Consider the following 15,714-nt stretch of genomic DNA (forward strand, 5'->3'; position numbering starts at 1 on the left):
GCAACAATCTTAGAGCCATGAGTTTATAATCTAGAGTGCGCAGAGGGGTGAGCAGAGTCAATAAGTAGGACAACGAAAGCGCACTGCACCTCTTCTGGGCCAGCTGTGCTTCCTTCATTCTTCCCCTGGTGGGACTGAGAGCTTCTGAAGGCCGAGCTGAGCTCAGGGACCAGGATGCCCAATATATGTGAACCTTCCTTCAATAGAATCAAGGGTTTCCAGCTCTTCCTGGAAGAATGTAATCTGTGACACCGAAGGACGTGTGGAACTGCAGGACTGTGGCTTCCCTGTCAATCCTGGCGGGACTTCCCTGCCCAGAGCAAAGTTTCAAGGAAGCCAAGGAAGGGGGCAAAGCCACGACCAGCCACAGCACTCTCCTTCCAGCAGAGGTGCATGTGTGTGTGCGGGCATGTGACTGCGTGTGCAGGTACACGTGTGCTCTCTTCCCGCCAATGAAATCCATCTGCACCACTGCAGGTTTTATTACTCATTAGTGAAAGTGCTCCACTGTTCCTCCCATCTCCTACCCTACATTTAAAAAAAAAATGCATAGCGATAATTCATAGACAGCAATCACTCAAAAAACATCCAAAGCAGGTGAGGGTTTCAGAAGCCACTACTGTGGTTCCTGATAAAACCCTGGGTGCCCCATTGACAGCTGCCTAGCACCTCAGAGGAACATATCGTGATTAAAGTATCCTGGCTTTATCTGAATCATACAAAACAGAATAAATACCTTACAGAAATCATGAAAATCAGTCTAGTCACGTAATTCAGTTGTTAATGCAGATAAACACTCAAGACATCGTTGTTGCATTTAAAAAGTCTCAAAATTCTCCCTGCTTTTTGTTGGAGTTATTACTAAAAACAAGTCAGCCTACCCTAGTTATAGTCAGTACCCACAGAGAAGCCAACCTGGAGATTCAGGAAAAAGGCTTTGGAACAGCTGATGCCCATCTGTTTGAAACATGGCATGAAAGCATTATTTCTGACTTTAAAAAAATGAAAAATAGAAATGACAGTGTGCCTGTCTAGTAACCATGGATATCTGGATAATTCAACGAAGGTTATTTCGTCTGAGAGTCAAGATCCCTCTGAAAGCACCTGTCATCAAGTGACAGAGTGTGTAATTCATTTGGTTGGAGCTGAAATTTATTTTATTTGAATAACTTCCTCAACATACTATAAAGTATCACTTTTCAAATACATCATAAAACACCCCGCATCGTTTTTCCTATTCCATCACAATTTTCATGCTCAGGGCCAGGCCCTGAAGGCACAGGTCTGCATCATTTTGTTGGTAGGAAACTGGCAGGATCCTCTCACTTGGCTGCAGCTGTGTTTGCATCTAGGCTTCTGGGGGTGGCAGTGGCTGGGTCGGCATCAACAAACCTATCAGAAGATGAGATCTAACCAAGTGGGAAAAACCGTTTCTTAGGCACCTGACAGGACGACTGTGAAGAGAGTTAGAATCATCAGCTCACGGGGGCCTCGCAAACACTGTAATATCAGAACAAAGCTCCCAGGCACTGGCACACAGGAAATCTGTCCCAACATGAAGCTTCAATGAAACAGCCAATGAGTAAGAGAAACGAGGGCTATACATACTAGAATCAATAGGAAATAATTAAAGCACAATTGGACCCATGTAGCTGAATGATATCATACAAGAGAAGGGTTATGTTGAAATATTTTTTCTTACAGTCTAAGCCAGGGTATTTTTTAAGAATACATCCTCTCTCTGATTCAATGCCACCTGGTCTTATCCCTTTCAACCACAGTCCCTTACCCTGCCCACCCCCACCTTAATGCCAATCACCAAATACCGCAGCCCCATAATGGAAGATAATTTGTTAAGCTATCGGAAAAGCAGTCACACTTACATTCATCTGCAGAAAGGAAGATAGGGCGCGCAGGAGAAGTTGCTTACCCGGCAGGAAGCTTTTCAATCCTTTTCTTCCCCTCCATCCACAATATTTTCCTGACCCACTGTGACTTCACAAGCAGGAAGCTTTCAGCTGCCAGCACCGGGAAATGCAGCACCAGCTGATGGGCTTCCTAGCACAGTGGAAGGCTGGAAGCGCCCTTTATAGAACTGAAGACAGGGCAGTTCTGGGCCACCCCAAAACCACCTGCAAAGACGGGACCCTGGCTGATGTGAGGCAGCTGACAAAAAGAACTTCTGAACAATTCATTCTTAAGCAAAGAATTAAGGCATAGAAGAGCAATAACACATGTGAATCGAATAGAAAAAGAGCATTTCTTTAAATCTTCCAGAGTGGATAATGACTTTAATTCATTAATTTAAAGTCAGGATAGCAACCTATATTTGTCAAAGTGGCTCAGAGATGTTTTTGTAAAAAATTGGTGCCAAATGCTAGAACTCAGACCCAATCATGAGGGCCTTTACATGGCTTTGATGTAGTCCTTGCAGCAAGTGGGCTGTATAGACAGACATAAAGACATTACAGCAACCTAATAATCATAGAAATAATCAACATTTTGCATCGACAGTATGACATTCCGAAGACACAAGCTGGGAAACCCACCATGATGCTAATTTTTGCTAAACATTTCAATTTTAGTACAAAGTAGGACTGTATATTTTTAAAGCATTTGAGATAACTTCATTTCTCCTAAAAACAAAAACCTCTCCCTATGTGCTAGAATAAAAGATTTTTTAATAGCAGTAATTTTTGTATTGATTGACAAGTAATACTGTCTTAGATATGCAAACGCTAATTCTAGCATCAGACCTAAAGGGCAATAATTTTTTACAAAGTTGTATTATGGCAAACCTATTTGCAATGAAAGAAAACAGTAAACTGTCAAAACACCAGCAGCCCAAATACAAGAAATTTTCCTCAGCTTCTCCCACCGGGGTGTTGCATACAAAATAAACTCGGTGTACACATGATGTACAGCAGTCTGCAAGGATGGTGTCCAGGATCCATGCCTCCCGATATTCATGCCCTTTTATGCTCTCCTCTCCTTGAATCTGGTCTCACTTTTGATCAACAGAATGTAGCAGAAATGATGCTGAGGAACTTCTGTGGCTGGACCGTAAGAGGAAAGCCTGGGTGTCTTGGAATGCTTGTTCCAGACAATGCCAGGTTTATGAGTTATAAGGAAGCCCAAGACTATCACCTGGAATGCCCACATGGCCACACAGCCAGCCCTCAACTGTTCCAGCCATTCTCCGCCCAGGCACCAAACATGAGAGTGAGGACATCATTGTAGTGTTTTCCAACCCAGCAGAGCCTTCAGAGGTTTGCAGCTTCAGCCACTATCTGACTGCAACTGCATGAGAGATCTTATGCAAACCCAGCTAAGCCCAGTCATCCTACAGATACAGGAAAGATCATACATTACTATTTAAGCCACTACATTTTGGTGGCGTTTATTATACAGCTACGGACATCTGGAAAACTCTATATGTAAAAGAGCAGTAAGCAACCTATTTAAATAGATATGTACAAGTATCCACAAGCAATACACTCCTGATCCAATACAATGACTCCCAGTTCTCACTGTGGGACATCTCCAAACTGCCCTCCAAAATATCAAGAATATTGTGAGTGTTTAAAATAATCTTAAAACTGAATTGTTTGAAAAATAAAATATAACGTAGAGCTCCTTATGAAGGGGACTAAAGGAAAAGAAATAAAACATGTCTAAGTCAGTTACACTTGTAAATCAATCTTTTATCTTTCAATCACCTATCCATAATGATTCCTGCACAGAAAAGTCCAGAAACAGGCAACTGTCCATTGTGATTCCCAGAGTCTCGAGGCCTTAAAATGTGGGCTCTAGTCCATAGATCACCTGTCACGTAGGAGCTGAATCAGAATCTGCAGTGTAACAAAATCTCCAGGTGACTCATATACTCAACTCATTAAAGTTAAGACACGTTGGTAAAATCACTGACTGGTTCCCAAAGTTGCCTGCATATGAGAATCATTTGGGAATCTTAATTCCAAAATTCAGGCCATGGGCATTGATGGTTTTGAAGCCCACCAGGCGATTCTGGGTGCAGCCAAGTCTGTGAACCACCAGTCACTCTGGGTAGAGCTGGTTTTCAACCTTGGCCGCACAGTAGAATCACCTTGGGGAGCATCAATGTCTATTTCCACCCCCAGAGTCTCATGTAACTGGTCTCAGGTGTGACCAGGCACTAGGAGGCTTTGTTTTTGTTTTTGGCTGTGTCCTTGGCACGGGCCAGGGATCCGAATCCCCAACTCGAGCCACTGAAAATGCCAGATCCTTAACTGGCTGTGTCACAGGGGAACTCCTGTTAGGACATCTAAAAAACTCTCCAAATCATTCTCGAGTGCCACAGACCTAGAGCCTGGGACAGGGGTTCAAAATGGTACCGGAGCCTACACCACTCTTTTGGGAAGAAGAGGGTTTGGACGTCAGTGAGCACTAATTAAAATGAACAGTTGGCCTCACAGCTTTCAGCTAACTCACCAGGTATCCTGACAGCATCAAGCTCGCTGAAGTTCAGGTCTGCCAAGTCTTGAGCATCCCCACGGGCTCTCCTGGCACCTTCCGCCAGCACATTTCTCTTCTCTTCTGTCGGGCTCTCTTTCAAGTGATTAATGATGTGCATCTGCTCAGCATTAGGAGCGAATATCTTCACCTTCAAAAATAGAAATAAAAACAAATGATGTCATTGCCTCTATGAAAACAACCAAGCAAATCAATCTCAGAGCTTAAACCAGAAAGGAAAGTCCGAAAACCACTACGTAATTCTGTATGCCTTCAGGGCCAACACCGATGGCAAATATTACAGCTCAACCAGAAGGAAGAAACTGCAGGGGACTTTTAGAAGAAAAAAAAAATAGAGCTATAAATTAGTTTCCAGAAAGAAAGGTTGGTTGCATTTATATTTATATGTGTGTGTATATATGTATATATATATTTATGAAAAGCATATATAAAAAGCACACACACGTGTGCTTGTGTTCTGCGTGTGTGTGCTTTTTAAAGAGACAGAGAAATGATCCAATGTTATAGATAGGACTTACACAGGACTCCAAAACATGGGAGAATTGATGAAATTAGCCCTTGAAATATTTCCAAAGCAGTGATTCCCAACCCTGGCTTCGTATTAGGAGTTCACCACTTGTCAGGGTTGGCAACTGCTGATCTAAAGCAAATGAGAGATAAAACTCATAACCTTGGGTCTCTGGGTTAAAATCCCAGGGGCTTTAATGCCAAGATCCCAAAGCAGATTTGGAAGTGCTCACTTGCCCCACGTCCAGACACCCAGCCCCACCAAACTCTGGATTAGCACCCTTGGTTTGCCATCAAAAACATGTGGAGGGGGAGGGATCACTCCAATTCCCTTGCCCCCAACTCTTCAAACCTGCAGCGGCACTGATCTGGGGAGACAGGCTTTGGAGGCAACAGAGAAAGCTCAGGGCAGACGCCATATACTGAGGGTGGCCTTTGAGTCATAACTTCTTCAGTGCCTTCTTCTCTACCCCCAGCTGGAGGTCCACTTCACCTGGAGGTGGACAAGGCTGGTCTGAGTCAAATGTCCCCTGACTCTGAGAGGGCATCATTAGGGCTAGAAAGCATAAGGTCATGAGTCTCAGCCTCCCGTGATAAACTCTGTATTTGATTAAAATGTATGTTAATAATCTAAACATTCTCTCTGCCCCATAGTTTTGGTTTTGCAAAACTGAGTAATATCTCCCATCTGTGATATATATGAGGGAGATCCTAAGCATGCACAGGTCCCATTATTCGTGAAAAGACTTAGAATATTCTGAAGGGCAAGAAGGACAGCTGCAAACAAACACAAACTGGTTTTTTTTTTTTAATATATATTTTTTTTATTTTCCCACTGTACAGCAAGGGGGTCAGGTTATCCTTACATGTATACATTACAATTACATTTTTTCCCCCACCCTTTCTTCTGTTGCAACATGAGTATCTAGACGTAGTTCTCAATGCTATTCAGCAGGATCTCCTTGTAAATCTATTCTAAGTTGTGTCTGATAAGCCCAAGCTCCCGATCCCTCCCACCAGGCAGCCACAAGTCTCTTCTCCAAGTCCATGATTTTCTTTTCTGAGGAGATGTTCATTTGTGCTGGATATTAGATTCCAGTTATAAGTGATATCATATGGTATTTGTCTTTGTCTTTCTGGCTCATTTCACTCAGGATGAGATTCTCTAGTTCCATCCATGTTGCTGCAAATGGCATTATGTCATTCTTTTTTATGGCTGAGTAGTAGTCCATTGTGTATATATACCACTTCTTCCGAATCCAATCATCTGTCGATGTACATTTGGGTTGTTTCCATGTCCTGGCTATTGTGAATAGTGCTGCAATGAACATGCGGGTGCATGTGTCTCTTTTAAGTAGAGTTTTGTCCAGACAGATGCCCAGACTGGTTTTTAAACCCGTAATTCTGGAAAGAGATCAGCCTATGGTTGCTTTATGGAGTGAATTGGATGCACCTGCTGAAGGTGGAGGTAAAGATCAAACACACTTGGAAGTGGGAACACTTGCGTGTCCCTTGGACTGTTTAAAAAAGTGCTGCACTGTAATCAAGAGTAAACAAGTCCCTTGGAATTCTCCTTGTGGCTCAGCAGTAATGAAGCCAACTAGTATCCATGAGGACACAGGTTCGATCCCTGGCCTCGCTCAGTGGGTTAAGGATCAGCATTGCCCTGAGCTGTGGTGTAGGTCAGAGATGCTGCTGGGATCTGGCTTTGCTGTGGCTGTGGCATAGGCTGGCAGCAAGAGCTCTGATTTGACCCCTAGCCTGGGAACCTCCACATGCTGCAGTGTGGCCCTAAAAAAAAAAGGAAAAAAAAAAAAGGATAAACAAATCCCTCTATATCTGAGGGACTTCATCTCAAGGACAGACACCTGGGCTCATGAAACAACAACAAACCCAAGCAGGTAGGACATTGCCCTTCACCGTCTAGGAAAGTCAATAATTACTTGTTGAACAAATGAGTGAATATCAGCCACATAAATTGTAATACCCTCCAAGTTAAACAGGTGTTAAATAGTTTCTTTTCCTAAGTTTTAGAGGATGTCTAGCTTCTAAAAGAATAAGCTTTGTCACTAACTCGTAATGACCTTGAATAAGTCATTTTTCCTCCTGGGGAAACTCAGTGAGTTCTGTAGGAATAGGTATGTCCTTTGTCTTCAAACTTCAAGTCCTACAGTCAAAAAATCATGGAGCCAGAGTTCCCATCATGGCACAGCGGAAACGAATCCAACTAGGAACCATAGGTTGCGGGTTCAATCCCTGGCCTCATTCAGTGGGTTAAGGATCTGGCGTTGCCATGAGTTGTTGTGTAGGTTGCAGACACAGCTAGGATCCAGCATTGCTGTGGCTCCCATTAGACCCCTAGCCTGGGAACCTCCATATATGCCATGGGCACGGCCCTAAAAAGACAAAAATGACCAAAAAAAAATTATGGAGTAGTATATCTCAAATTATTATTTAAAAGAATGGTGTAGCCATTACTGTGGAAATCAGTATAGTGGGTCCTCAAAAAGTTAAACATAGATCGGGAGTTGCTGTGAGCTGTGGTGTAGGTTGCAGACTTGGCTCGGATCCTGCTACTGTAGCTCTGGTGTAGGCTGGCGGCTACAGCTCCAATTAGACCCCTAGCCTAGGAACCTCCATATGCCTCAGGTGTGGCCCTAGAAAAGACGAAAAGACGAAAAAAAAGGTTATACATAGAATTACCCTATAATCCAAAAATTCCACTTCTAGATGTATACAAAAAGAACGAAAAGCAGGGACTCAGCAGACACTTCCACACCAATGTTCATGGTGGCATTATTCAGTACAGCCAAAAGGTAAAAACAACCCAAACATCCTGGATGGAACAACTGATGTGATATATGCATGCAAGGGAATATTATTCAGCCTTAAAAAGGAATGGAATTTTGATACATGCTACAACTTGGATGAGCCTTAAAGGAATTATATTAAGTGAAATAAGCCAGTCGCAAAAGGACAAATATTGTATGATTCCATTTATATCAGGTACCTAGAGTAGTGAAATTCAGGGAGACAGAAAGTAGAGGTTACCAGAGGCTGGGGAGAGAGCAGAATGGAGAATTATTGTTTACTGGTAAGATTCTGCAACCACCTTTAGTGTGTGGCTTTTCCCCCCTGAGCCAACAAGCAATTCTCATACACCTGCTGGGTGTCCCACAAATTCACCTCAATTCTGACACTCTCTACCCGGAAATAGCTTCCGATCCCACAGGGTAAGGACTTTGTCCTACAAGACTGCTCCCACTTCAGGCACCAATCACAAGCCCAACTTGTCACCTGTGCTTCTGACCAACCAGCTATAGATCAAAAAAATCCAATATCCCCTCCTTGGACTTGATTAATTTGCTAGAGCAGCTAGAGCAACACCTCAGAGCAACATGAATTATAGTAAACATGACCCGTTTACTATAAAAGGATTTAACTCAGGAAGAGTCAGATGGAAGAGAAGCATAGGACAAGGTATGGGGAAAGCTGCGGAGCCTCCAAGCCCTCTCTGAACCCTCCGCTCTCCCCAAATCTCCATATGTTCGCCAACCCAGAAGCTCTCCCAACCCTGTCTTTTTGAGAATTTAAGGAGGCATCATTCATAGGCGTGATTAATTCAGTCATTGGCCACTGGCTTGGGGTCAAGCTCCAGTCCCTCTCCTCTTACCCAGATGTCAGGGGGCTGGGACTGAAAGTTCCAATCCTCTAACCACCTGGTTGGGTCCCCTGGTAATCAGCCCCTTTAGGTGCATCTAAAAGGCACCTCCTTAACATAACAAAAGACACATTTAATGGTCGCATCAAACTCTGTAAGTTTTAGGAGCTTTGAGACAAAAAACTGCAGGATGACCAAATAGATATGTATAGTAAATGACAATATCACAAAAAGGTACAGACTTTCAGTTTGAGGATGAAAAAGTCCTGGAAATGGATAGGGGTATGGTTGCAAAATATTGTGAAAGTACCTAAAGCCACTGAATTGTACATTTGAAAATGCTTACAATGATAAAGTTTATCATGTACATTTTACTACCAAAATAAAACAAAAAAACATCTGTTGGCGAGGGGCAGCCCCTTGGGTGTGTTTCTCAGGCTGCTGCAAGGGGGCCGCTAAAGCCACGGAAGCCCTGCTTTCACACTTGGATGGTGAACACCCATTTTTGGTCTAAGGCACAGTTCAGTAATGGAAGGGACAATGGAAAAGTATGTAATGCCAAAGTAGAAAGAAGTAAGCCACACCCTACTCCGCCCGCAGGTTGTCTCGTCCTCGTCCCAGCACCTCAGGTGCACAGCCCCGGGTAAATCTGATGCACTTGGCAGCCCTAGAAACGCTGCTGACGCCAGGAGGAAGGCTGGACCGCTGAGCCCAGCTCTGGGATGTGGCGTCGGCGGGCTGCACCCACGCGCCCCCTGTCGGCGAATTGGTCTAAATGCACAGTCCTACAAAGAGGGTGTTCCCAGAGGTCACCAGTCAGGAGTAGGAGACAGCAAGCCAGCTCAAGCTGCACATCCTGATCTGAGAAGGCTGCAGCTCTTCTGTCCTTTGTGTTGGACAGAAGAGAAGGTGTGGAAGGGACAACCTAGATTTTACTGACCATTAACCCGTAACTTTCAAAGTTATCTTTAATTAAAAAGGAAAAAAAATGGATTCTATCTTTAGCTGGACTAAAGTAACTTCCAGGCAACTTATTTCAAAAGAGAACCTCTGTATTTATACACACAATTATTAAATTTAAAACATTTCACTTATACAAATGAATCTATATACAAAACAGAAACAGGGGTTCCCATGGTGGCTCAGCGGTAAGGAACCTCAATAGTATCCATGAGGATGTGGGTTTGATCCCTGGCCTCGCTCTGTGGGTTAGTATCCAGTGCTGCGGTGAGCTGTGGTGTAGGCCAGTAGCTGCAGCCCAGATTCGACCCCTAGCCTGGGAACTTCCACATGCTGAGGGTGAAAAAACAACAACAACAAATAGAAACAGGCTCACGGACATAGAAAACAAACTTATGATTACCAAAGGGGAAAGAGAGGGGGAGAGGGATAATTTGGGAGTGCAGGATTAACATACAAAGCATTATGTGTAAAATAGATAAGCAACAAGGACTTATTGCATAGCACGGAGAACTATACTCAGTATCTTGTAATAATTCAAAATGGAAAATAAGCATGCACACACATACATAACTGAATTGCTTTGCTGTACACCTGAAACTAACACAGTATTGCAAACAAATTACACTTCAGTTGAAAACAATTTTTCTTTTTCATCCTATACAATAGGTTTTTTTAACTGCTGGGCTCCAAAGCTAGAAGCCTAACTGGTGTTTTTGACAGATGAAACTGAATGAGACATGCCACTGCACATTTTATCTGCATCAGAGCTGAAGGACAAATCGTTTCTTAGGACACTTAAAATGGAAAGACTGGAGTTCCCGTCGTGGCTTAGTGGTTAACGAATCCGACTAGGAACCATGAGGTTGAGGGTTCGATCCCTGGCCTTGCTCAGTGGGTTAAGGATCCGGCGTTGGCGTGAGCTGTGGTGTAGGTCACAGACGTGCCTCAGATCCCGAGTTGCTGTTCCTGTGGCGTAGGCTGGCAGCTACAGCTCCGATTAGACCCCTAGCCTGGGAACCTCCATATGCTCCAGCTGCAGCCCTAGAAAAAGACAAAAAGACAAACAAACAAAAAAAAAAAAAAAGGAAAGACTGGTGTCCAGATATAATGTGGAGTGGACTGTAACTAAGGGCAGTGAAAGAAGGCAGTCTTGGCTAGGATACAATGTTCCTCCTGATATTTTGCGTTTCACAGAGGTACCAAGTTTTTAGAAAGTCCAAAATCCCTATGTGTAACTTAGTTTTCCTCTATAATCACAGGGAAGAAAGAGCAAAGAATGTGTTAACCTGGTTTAGCTAGGGTGCTCCCTGAGTGTTCCTTCATACAACTTCATATATTGACAGATTACAGCTCTACTTCTCTACTAGATCTTTAAATTATTAGCCCTATCTTCCTCCAATAAAAATTTACTAAGCCCTTGTTATGTGCCATATGCTAAATACAGCACTATATCTACTTTCAAGAAGAAACCTACCTTTCTTAGCCTGGAAGTGAGATGCTGGTCATAAGCCATAGATGGAAGATTGCATACCCGTGAGGTTGATTCTACCCCTGACCCAGGAGGACATTTTCATAGCCTAAGACCATCAGTGATGCTCGAATTTAGAAAGAAGTGTACATGGCGCCAACATCGGGTAGGGGAAAGGTCGGCTGCCTATGAAAATACCTATGAATCTGCCCATGTCATTGAGGATAAGGAGCAATAGAAGAAGAAGGAGGAGGAGAGCATCAGTCAAATTGAGAAGTAACATATCCTGGTGGTGGGAGCAGGTTCCAGGTCTGTCTGCTGGGGATTTACCTTGTGTGATACTGGGAAGGTTACTCAATATCTCATCTACATTTCCTCATCTGAAAGAGGAAGTAGCACCTTTAGCATAGGGCTGTTGGAAAGCCTAAATATAGTAAATGTCAGCTGCATCAAAACCTTAATAATAGTGTATTTCTGTTCACCAAAGGGTAGGCACTGCTTCCTTTTGTTTGATATACGTGAAAGAAGAGAAGTTTTTGTTCTGAAGCTGGCTTCCTTGACAATATTAACAAACTGTTCACAAGAGAAGTAAAAAATATATTCAATAAATAACTAGAAAATTGTAAAGAATTGTTTAAAAGCTGTAACAAATAAAAGAGTATAAGTCCAAAATTATTGGATTTAGGATTAGGGTGCGGTGTTAACTATAGCTCCATAGTTTTTTTGCTATAAAGTGTTACATATTAAGTATGTGACACTAATTCCTTTAAGTGAACATAATTTCTAACCTTATTAAATTCACACTAAATTATACTACTAAATTGTTTGACCTAAAATAAGTTATGCTGTAGATAAGAGATACTGCTAATAAAAATCTGAAAATAGGGCTTCTATATAGACGTTGATTACTTGTTTAAGCCAGTCAAGCACCTATAAAGCAGACACATGTATCCAAGTTTCATAAGCTTTGGGGGGGAACTCTTAATGTTTTAACATCAAGAGACTATTAATCACTTGCATTAAAATTAGTGCCAAATAGTAGCATGTCCAGGGCAGGGGGCCTTAGCCTTTCTTCATGTTCCATGAACCTCTTCGGCAGCCTGGTTAAACTTCCTCTCAGACTTACATTTTATTGCACTGGATTTACAATATTGACTGGATTATAAATCTCAGTGGGAAAAATTAATCAACAGTCAATGCAAGAAAGAAATGGAAAATCTTTTCCAAGCCAAACTGAGGATTGTAACTCAGGAGACAGTCTCTCCGAGAGCTCTGAGAACCGTTCTGAAGAGGTAAGAAGGAAGGTCAGTATGTACAGGACTTTAAGGAAGTGGGTACATGCAGTCAAGCATACACCTTGGTAGAAAGTTGCTGCTGGTCATGAGAAAGAGGTATCTGAGTAGGTTTAGTGCTTTTCTAAGCATGGGACGATGCAAGAATCCAGGTTCATAAAATTTTTCTCCTGAAATGTCGAATTCTCTGAGGGTCAGTTCTGTCAGTTTTCCCAGAGCACAAAGTGTCTCATCCTGATCTCCGCCCTGAATTCCTATCAGGGTATATTCTAGGTCAGTGACTAGAGTGGCTAAAGACTTGATTCTTGTAGAACTGGTTGGTGGGCAACACTCTTTATTTTCCTATCCCTTTCCTTTCAGCCAAGGGAGGCAATACTTTCAACCAAGATTGGGAGGCATTTCTTGATTGATTTGTCCAAAGGTGCTAGGAATGCTCATTCCCAGGTCAGGTGAGGATTTTGTTGACAGGCTGCTACTGAACTAGGCCCTGTTATCCCTAGCTAAAAGCCTCTGGACTGCCTGTTTTATTAACCTGTCATGGTTCAGGTCACAGTCTCTCCTTGTGGCTTCTTCCCATATCTGGATTTCCACGATTAAAATCATTAATCTTGGTGTTCCTGTTGTGGCCCAGTAGTAATGAACCCGATTAGTGTCCATGAGGGTTCAATCCCTGGCCTTGTTCAGTGGGTTAAGGATCCGGTGTTGCCATGAGCTGCAGTGTAGGTCACAGATGCGGCTCAGATCTGGCGTGGCTGTGGTGTAGGCCAGCAGCTGTAGCTCCAACTGGACCCCTAGCCTGAGAACTTCCATATGATGCGGGTGTGGCCCTAAAAAGCAAAATAAATAAATAAATAAATAAATAAAATTAAAAAAAAAAAAACTGAGAGGTTTTTTTTTTTGGTCGGAAATCACATAAGTAAGAATGATACACCCACCTGCTGTATAGCACAGAGAACTCTACCCAATATTCTGTGATAATCTATGTGGGAAAAGAATCTGAAAGAGAATGCATGTGTGTACATGTATAACTGCATCACTCTATTGTACAATAGGAATTATCACAACCTTGTAAATCAACTCTACTTCAATAAAACTTTTATAAATGAAAAAAATTTATACTGATAAAAGGTAAAAAAGTTTTTAAAAGAATGAAATACCTCACTTTTGTCTGGAGATTCTCAATCACTTGACACAGAAGAGCAGCCTCAATTATAACCTTTACAGCCCAGGTGCAGAGCTTCCAATAAGGGGTTTCTAGACACAAAATTCCATCTTAGTTGCCATGGAAATAGGACCCTAGGTCCACTTTGTCACCTAGACTGCGCATTGACTCTGTGTGTTGACACACAACTTTGCTTTGAGTCTACCAGAATACTGCTCATTTAAATTTCACCTAAATCCCACCTTACCTCAGAATCCGAAAACTCTGTCTTATCCATTGTTTGGGGAGATGTCACACAGTTCCTCTGTGTGCAGTCTATCACAAAGCAATGGTTGATTAGCCTGATTTTAGTGGACTATGGTACTGTGCCACTATGGTGATCTTAGGCTAATTCGAAAAGGGAAACCAGTGGTTTAAAACTCAGTCTGTAGTTGAGTCCTCAAAGCTTAAAAATCTCAGACTAGAGAGCAGTAACCAGTCCAATGATGGATCAGGCAATAGTAGTCTACAAACATCCTTAGCCTGGGGTGCTGGGGTCCTAGCCAAGAGGAACAGAAGGCAGAACCAGAGCAGAGCAGATGGGAGTTACCGAGAGGCTGAGTTAGGGCTAATATGAGGAAACGTTTTCTCACCATTAGAGCTCCCTGCACACAGAGTGAAGGGACTGCAGACCCAAGAGGGGAGATCCCCGCCACTAACAGAGGTCAACCTGAAGCTTGTTTTTGTAGCTCTGGGAAATCGAAAGTTCCACTGTGGCCCACTAGCGTCTGGTCCTCTCATTTATAAAAGCTATACTATTTCTTGAGAGCTGCTTCATTTAGTTTTAAGCCATGCTGGAGTTGAGGCCCACTCAGAATCCCCCAGGTGCTCCTCAAATCAGACAGTACCTGTCTGTTCACTGCTAGGATGAGTTTTCCTCTCATGTTGAGTGGGTCTTTGGAGAAACCAGTTTAGCTTGGTGATGTTGAAGTGGTGACAGTAAATGGAAGAGGGCTAGGATTGGTGCCACCTAAAGTCTTAGGTGAGTGTTTATAAATGATGCCCTGCCTGAACCTGCCCAGAACTCCCCAAAATGGTGGGGCAAGTGGACAAAGGTGTGTGTGTGTGTGTGTGTGTGTGTGTGTGTGTGTGTGTAGAGAGGAACAATTGTCATCAACCCTCAGGAGGCCTGGCAGGAGTGGGAAGGCCAGTGAGGCTCCCAACCCTCCCCGACCCCACCCCACAAGGGTCATGGTGGTCACCTCTGGCCATTGCAGACACCCTACTCATTATAATATACTTACAAATATTATGATGGTTCACTGGTGTTGTGGGTGAAGTGAAGGCGTTGGAAAGCCCCGGCCTAAGAGTTACCTAGGCCGCCCTCTTGGAAAACGAGTGACTATAAGTGGCCATGCCTTTAATGTACTGTTTCTAGACACAGTCAAACTCTGTGTATGAGAACACGGCAGGCCATGAGGGTCTCTTCAGAAGCACAACAGTTGATCCCACTGTTTTCTTGAGGTGGTTGGAGGGTCAAAGAAGACCAGTACTGTAGAACCTTCTTTCAACTGAAGTTGTAAATCCAAACAAGGGAGGACCTCGGGGAAGGTGGGCGGGGTGGATTGACAGCCTGAGAGTAGCAGCCTGGGCTGTAAATTGTGAGTGTGGCCTTTGTCACACTGGCTTGGTCTCCTGGGAAGCAGTCACTCCCCCATGACTGTCTTCCTCGCTGCACTGACCTCCCCCAAAAAGTCTCCTTCACTCAATGTGTGCTGTCGCCTAGTCTGGGCCCTGAGGGACCAGGTGACAGTTCAGGGCTAGAGAATCCAAAGGTGCCCACAGCTGGATTTTCGGTTTGGTTTTGGAGACTGTGGTTGGAGGGAGGTCAGCCAAGGCTCCACAGAAGCGGTCGTCCTTAAACTGAGACGCGAGGTCAAAAGAACTGGGCAATAACAGTGGAGAAAAAGGTGACCCACGGCCTGCATCGGTGCTCGCGGGAGCCCCGCCCGAAGCGCTTTTCGGGTCGCCCAAGTCCAGCAGCCTCCGAGAGGAGACCGGGCCGCGCGGAGACCCGAGTCCTCGCACCCCGACGCTCAAGGCGGCGTCCCCAGCAGCGGGGAGCGCATCCTCTGTCAGGACGCCGGGCGCAGAGGGCGGGGCCGCGAGC

The 15,714-nt window shown here is 43.8% G+C and overlaps 1 pseudogene across 1 annotated transcript; it reads right to left on the reverse strand.

Moving 5' to 3' along the window:
- Nucleotides 1–1,823: 1,823 nt before the first annotated feature.
- On the reverse strand, nt 1,824–15,678 carry LOC110255830 (glutamine amidotransferase-like class 1 domain-containing protein 3, mitochondrial; annotated as a pseudogene). Its single transcript, XR_002336699.2, has 3 exons — nt 14,849–15,678; nt 4,471–4,642; nt 1,824–2,132 (listed from the first exon to the last, which is right to left on the reverse strand). The product of XR_002336699.2 is annotated as a glutamine amidotransferase-like class 1 domain-containing protein 3, mitochondrial (transcript).
- Nucleotides 15,679–15,714: the final 36 nt, after the last annotated feature.

Source organism: Sus scrofa, chromosome 11 (assembly GCF_054392235.1).
Source record: "Sus scrofa isolate SSC_HxYL_T2T_F1_AM1 chromosome 11, Sscrofa_HxYL_maternal_Yorkshire_Landrace_v2.0, whole genome shotgun sequence".
Lineage (NCBI taxonomy): Eukaryota > Metazoa > Chordata > Mammalia > Artiodactyla > Suidae > Sus > Sus scrofa.